The sequence below is a fragment of the Lampetra planeri genome, chromosome 68 (genome assembly GCF_965212315.1).
Source record: "Lampetra planeri chromosome 68, kcLamPlan1.2.h2, whole genome shotgun sequence".
In the NCBI taxonomy this organism is placed as follows: Eukaryota; Metazoa; Chordata; class Hyperoartia; order Petromyzontiformes; family Petromyzontidae; genus Lampetra; species Lampetra planeri.
The window spans coordinates 1551439-1557438 of record NC_136173.1 but is presented as its reverse complement, the minus strand read 5'-3'; positions in this window follow the sequence as shown (position 1 = coordinate 1557438).

The following is a 6000-nucleotide window of genomic DNA, read 5'->3' as shown; positions in this document are numbered from 1 at the left end:
GGCTTCAACCTAGCATACCGCGTCATCAGCGCTGCGACCGGACAGTGAGGGCGCCATTCTTACTGTAACCGGCGCCGGGGCCGGCACATCGACCGACACGCTGGTCGCCGCCTTTGCTGCTCTGGCCAAAGGTTGGAGGTCGGGAGACCAGGCCCCTGACACTTCGTCCATTTACGCGCTCCGGATTAATGATTTTTTTTTTGACATTTTCTTCGTTGTCGTCGGGGAGTCGTGACTGTTGTTGGGTAAACTGTGTGGAGCTTCGCTCGTTGTCAATGTGTGTGCGAAACTTTGCTTGTGATTGTTAACAATGTATGGTTTGTATTGAGCTTTGTTCGTGATTGTTAATGTATAGCTTGTGCTGTCATTGTTAACGATGTATAGACTGTATGGGGCATTTATCTTGAGATGATGACATGCTGCCAAGGATTTGGAATTGTCAAGCTGGCTCTCAAATATCTTGGGGTGCAGATCCTGACCAGGATGGGCCAGCGGGTGTTGCGTGTCTAACACGAGAGTTGTGGTCCCGTCATGCTATGGCTGACGGCTTGACCTGACAGCCCGGAGATAGAGACACTCCGTGGCATGTCTAGCCTAGTGGGCTGTGTGCTCACATGGCTCGGAGAGTGTGGTCCCGTCATGCTATGGCTGACGGCTTGACCTGACAGCCCGGAGATTGAAACACTCCGTGGCATGTCTAGCCTAGTGGGCTGTGCGCTCACATGGCTCAGAGAGTGTGGTCCCGTCATGGAATCGCTGACGGCTTGACCTGACGGCCCGGAGGTTGAGACCCTCCGTGGTGCGTCTGGAGCAATAGGCTCGCCCTGACGGCCCGGAGATTGAAACACTCCAAGGCGCGTTGAAACAGTGGGCTGGAGATTCGTGGTGTTTAGGTGTAGTTGTCCCGTTACGTTGGGACTGTATCCCTCAGTTGTTAGGGTGCATGTTGTGCAGGGAGTGAACGATGGGTCGTCTCAGCTCGGTCGGTACAGCTATATGCTGCGATGCGAGTCTTGGAGAGAGATTGGGTCTCAGCTCGTTCGGTACAGCTATATTCTGCGATGCGAGTCTTGGAGAGAGATTGGGTCTCAGCTCGGTCGGTACAGCTATATGCTGCGATGCGAGTCTTGGAGAGAGACTGGGTCATCTCAGCTCGGTCGGTACAGCTATATGCTGCGATGCGAGTCTTGGAGAGAGACTGGGTCATCTCAGCTTGGTCGGTACAGCTATATGCTGCGATGCGAGTCTTGGAGAGAGATTGGGTCTCAGCTCATTCGGTACAGCTATATTCTGCGATGCGAGTCTTGGAGAGAGATTGGGTCTCAGCTCGGTCGGTACAGCTATATGCTGCGATGCGAGTCTTGGAGAGAGACTGGGTCGTCTCAGCTCGGTCGGTACAGCTATATGCTGCGATGCGAGTCTTGGAGAGAGACTGGGTTGAAATTCCCCCGATATGGCCGACGCGTGCTACTGGTTGTGACGCCGCGTCGGAAAGGCGGTGGGGTGGTAACACGGAAATTCCCCCCCGATATGGCCGACGTGCACGGTTTTAAGATGGAGACGCCACGTTGGAAAGGCGGGGGGTCCTAACGGTTGACATGTAATGTCAGTGGTGGTTCTCATTGAGGGCTGCTGGGACGCAAGCACGGGATGCCTTGGAGATGCGGTTCGCGCGTGCGGCCACCATTTCTGGGCAGTAGCAGGCAGATTTATTTTGTTTGTGTCATGTAAATTTTATATATATATTTAAAAATGTAGATACTGGAGCAGCCCTGAAGTGCGACTTCTTTTGCCCAGTACATGTGTAGAGGTGTAATTGTGTAGATGTATGGGCACGGATGGGTAACAAACACAAGGGGCGTGGTTAGGGCTGTACACGGAGGAGGTGCTCGCACCGACGTCCGCACCTACATCCCCCACGGGCCCCTCCCGGGGGCCGAGTGCTATAAAAGGTGGTGAGCCGGAGGGCTCGAGGTCGAGTGTTAGCTTTAACCAGCGAAGAGTGAAGACCAGCTAGAATAGGCCCCGGAGCTCCCCTGGCTCGCTGTCCTTGTCAGGACCGACCAGGGCAAGCCGGTGGCGTGGCCCCGAGAGCCCAGACTGACGTTCTTATAAGAGCCAGTCTGGAGACTCAGGGTGCCGGGATCCCAGCTTGACCAGGGCTGGGATAGGTAGCCCCCCCTAGCTCCGTAGTGGAGGACTCGGGCGTAGGTTAGCGGGGTTAGACGTTGTGTCTCCCTGTTAGACGAGTGAAGGGGACGATACCCTTTCAAGTGTTGTGTGTACCCGTTACTGTACACAAGTTCGTATTTATAAATAAGTGTGCCTCCGACCCCGTCGTCAAAGCCTCCTAAATACATGGGTCGACCCTGAAGTACGACACATGGGTCGACCCTGAAGTACGACTTCTTGACCCGGGACGTAGACAGACGTCCAGATTAGTGCGTGTAGAGGGATGCTCGACATGTTGGTCTTCGCCTTCTCTCCACCTGACGGATGGGAGGCTGGCAGGGTGGTGTGGAACCCTGCCATCCATGCGGTGGTTGTGCATCCAACGCGTCGGAATCTGTATATTTGTTGTTGTTAATTCCCCGTTTTCTATGCGGATCCCGAGGAGGGCTAGGTGTGCCGCGGGTCGTTTGTTCACGTGTCATTGCTTCACCTTTTTGTTGATTGATGCTTGTATATAGTGTAGAGTTGTACAGGTTGGTTATGGTATTTATGGTTGCTTTCTTGTTCTCTTTTCTTTTCCTGTTGAGGCTCGCGTATTTTTTTTCTCTCTCTCCCTTTCGTTAATTTAAACTTTCTAATTATTGACAGCCTGGATGGCTGGAGGCTACATAGAAGGGGGTAATGTAGTGACATAAGAAGGGAGGGGCTGCTGGGGGCTCTGGGTCCCTGGGAGGGCCAGGCGCTTAATCCCCTTGGCGCCAGGCGTGGGTTCTCAGGCGGGTCAGATGCTTAAGCCTCTTGGTGTCAGGCGTTGGGTTCCCAGGCGCTTAATCCCCTTGGCGCCGCCAAAGTGGGGGGCTGTGTGTGCTCTGTAGGAGATCTGGGGGCGCACACGGCCCCACCCTTCGTTGGGGACTAGTTATAAAAGCGGAGCTCCCTGGACGATCAGGGCCAGTCGTAGCTCAAGACCCAAGACCCAAGACCAGCCATCGGAGGACCCTGGGACGATGTGAGAGCCAGTGGTGGGACTCTGGAACTCCCGACTCGACGACCTTGTGAGGGCGAGTTCCAGAGCGTAGCCAGAGTAGAGTATCTAGGCTGTGTACCTAGGCTGTGTACCTAGGCTGTAACAGAGTATCAGGACTGTTGGAGTGTTGTATTGTAATAAAGGAGTTACCTCTACAAGTGTCTCCGGAACCCATTACACATTAACCAAAATATGCACTGTCTGCTTAACCGATGGATGTAAAACTGACTATTGTGTCCTAATAAACACAAAGGTCTTTGCATGTTGGTGTCATTGTCAAAATTTGGGTAATTCCAAATATTATCTAGAAATAACACAACTGAGATTACACATCAATTATAGCCCCCTACTGACAGACTCATGCCCACATGCAGGCTGGTACTGGGCCACCTTATGCCACACAGAAGCAGCTGCCACTTAGGGGTGCTCTTCGAGTGTTTGTGATGAGATATGATACAAAACTCCTAATTGCTGAGGCAATTAAGCAAGTTTAACACGTAGGCTTTCGCAACCAAAATCATCCAGAGTTTTTTTTGGGTTAGATCACATAATTATAAATGCGCTCTCTCTAGTCGTCTAGCCGAGTCTAAAAACAACCCTGACCATGTAACACCGATGGTGCTGACCAAAACAGCCAATTATCCGGCCGCGCAAAATCTTGCGAAGACGGCAGCGATGAAGGCAGCAAAGATGACAGCAACGACGATACGAGCCCACTCCCAGAACCGACAGGCCTAAGCTCCCGCTCTCAGCTGTTTTTATGCTACCCAGCGAAGCCTGGCTCTGCCTTGGCCGCGCCTCCCTTCTCAAACCCACTAGCAGGTTCCAGGGGCTTCCAGATGGGGTCTTCGTGACCCTTGCCCCAGTTCCTCTGCCCTGCCGACACACCCGTGTAAATGCTCACTGGCGTGTGTACTGTTTGTCGCTGCAGTTGCCGTTGCTGGACAACAGTCAGCATTATTACACTACACTAGTACAGCACACCGGTGTATTGGAGAATAAATCGCGTGGTGGCAGGTTTCACCAAACATTTATATTTATGCGATCTAACCCAAAAAAACCTCTATTATGGGCAATTAAGCACCATATAAATGCAAAGATTATTATCATAACATAGTGAATGATTGGGAGCTTATTGGCCCTGGCTCCTGGTTAGAGATCTATCCAACCCACAGGTCCACAAATACTGGCCGCTCTTACTCTGCAGGTTGAACTTAGGAATTGAGTGTTCAACTTCACATTGTTTCATAAAAGGTCTGTGACAAAGGTGAATCTATTGGAGCTTCATTGTCTCAAGCTTACACGTCTACCGGGTCTCAATTTGACTTTGTATTGTCTAAGAAGTCCAGCCACACGTCCACCTACACAAACTGGTGGGAGTTGCCTGGCTCTGCCTCAGTCATAATTCTCCTCTTGCTTCACATTGCCTCCATCGATGTGAAGGTCTGATTTTGGAGTTGAAGCTTCATCTTCACATTTTACCTTCACTTCTTCGCTCTTCACTGCCACTTCTTCACATTTCACCTTCGCCTCTTCATATTTCACCTTGATACCTTTTAAATTGTCTAAGCTAGGATTTTCTTTTATCATTAAGGATGGGCGCCTTGCAGCACTTTGACTTTTACAAGCCGATTTCAGACTCCGCTCCTTGGGGATGTTCTGAAAATTCCTTCCCTCACACTGCACTTGAAGGGTTTCTCTCCCGTGTGTGTTCTCTGGTGGTTCTGAAGAACTGATGACCGTGCAAATGTCTTCTCACACAGTGCACTTTAATGGTTTCTCTCCTGTGCGAGTTCTCTGGTGCTGTCAAATTTCCAGTATGATCCGTGCTGGTCATATCGTTGATTTTTTTGTACCGAGCTGGGTTGAGTGCCTTTGCTGCATCAGACCAATTCTGCAGAGCACAGTGGCAGGGGAAGCATCAGCTGCAGACAGAAAAAAATATCAACATCATCTATGTCAGTATCAAGTCATATATATACAGTCACACATGACTTACACGTCTGTACTTATTCATATACTCATATGAATATGTCCGACGTGCTGGGGCGCTTGGCTACGGAAACTGCACTCCAGAAGGAAGTTGTGCCGCCCACAGTTTCCACGCCTCCAAAGCCCGGGGTGTCCCAAGAATCCGTCACATGGCAAGGAACCGAACTCGGGAGCCCGCTCGAGTTCGTCAAGGGAGGCCGGGGATGAGCCCACATCCCTTAAGGGAGTTGAGTTTAACGCCCGGGACGGCACAAAATTCTGGAAAAGACAAGGGACCGGTATCGAGAACCCACTCAAAGTGCGTTAGTAGGCCCAAAACCAATCCAAGGACATTCAAGACCCCCCCCCCCCCTTGAGCTACGTGCGGATGGTTTGTTGTTAAATGGGTTGTTATTGGGTGAGTGGAGTCACACTACTTACCCCTTAAAATAGGCTGTTGAGCTCGCGATCGTCACACGTCCGATTACAAAATTCCTTAGTGAAGTTCTGCCCTAACGCACGGTCCCGCTAAAAATGGTTATTAACCGAGACGGATACTGTTTTTAAGGGGGGGGGGGGGTGATGAAAAGACTGTCAGCAAGTCTCGATGTGAAGACAGGGTATCAGCGAGGCTGGATGAAAAGACAAGCCGCCAGCAAGACTGGAGGATCATGGTTGGGAAATTCCCCCAGAGGTCCTTGGTTGGTAAATTCTCCAGAGTGCCCAAAATAAACAGCTGGGTAAATTCCCCCAGAGAATCCACGAGGATAAAAGCCGGGCAAGAAGGCATGTTCGGGGTTGTTGCGAGGGACTCGGGCCATCGTCGCTGT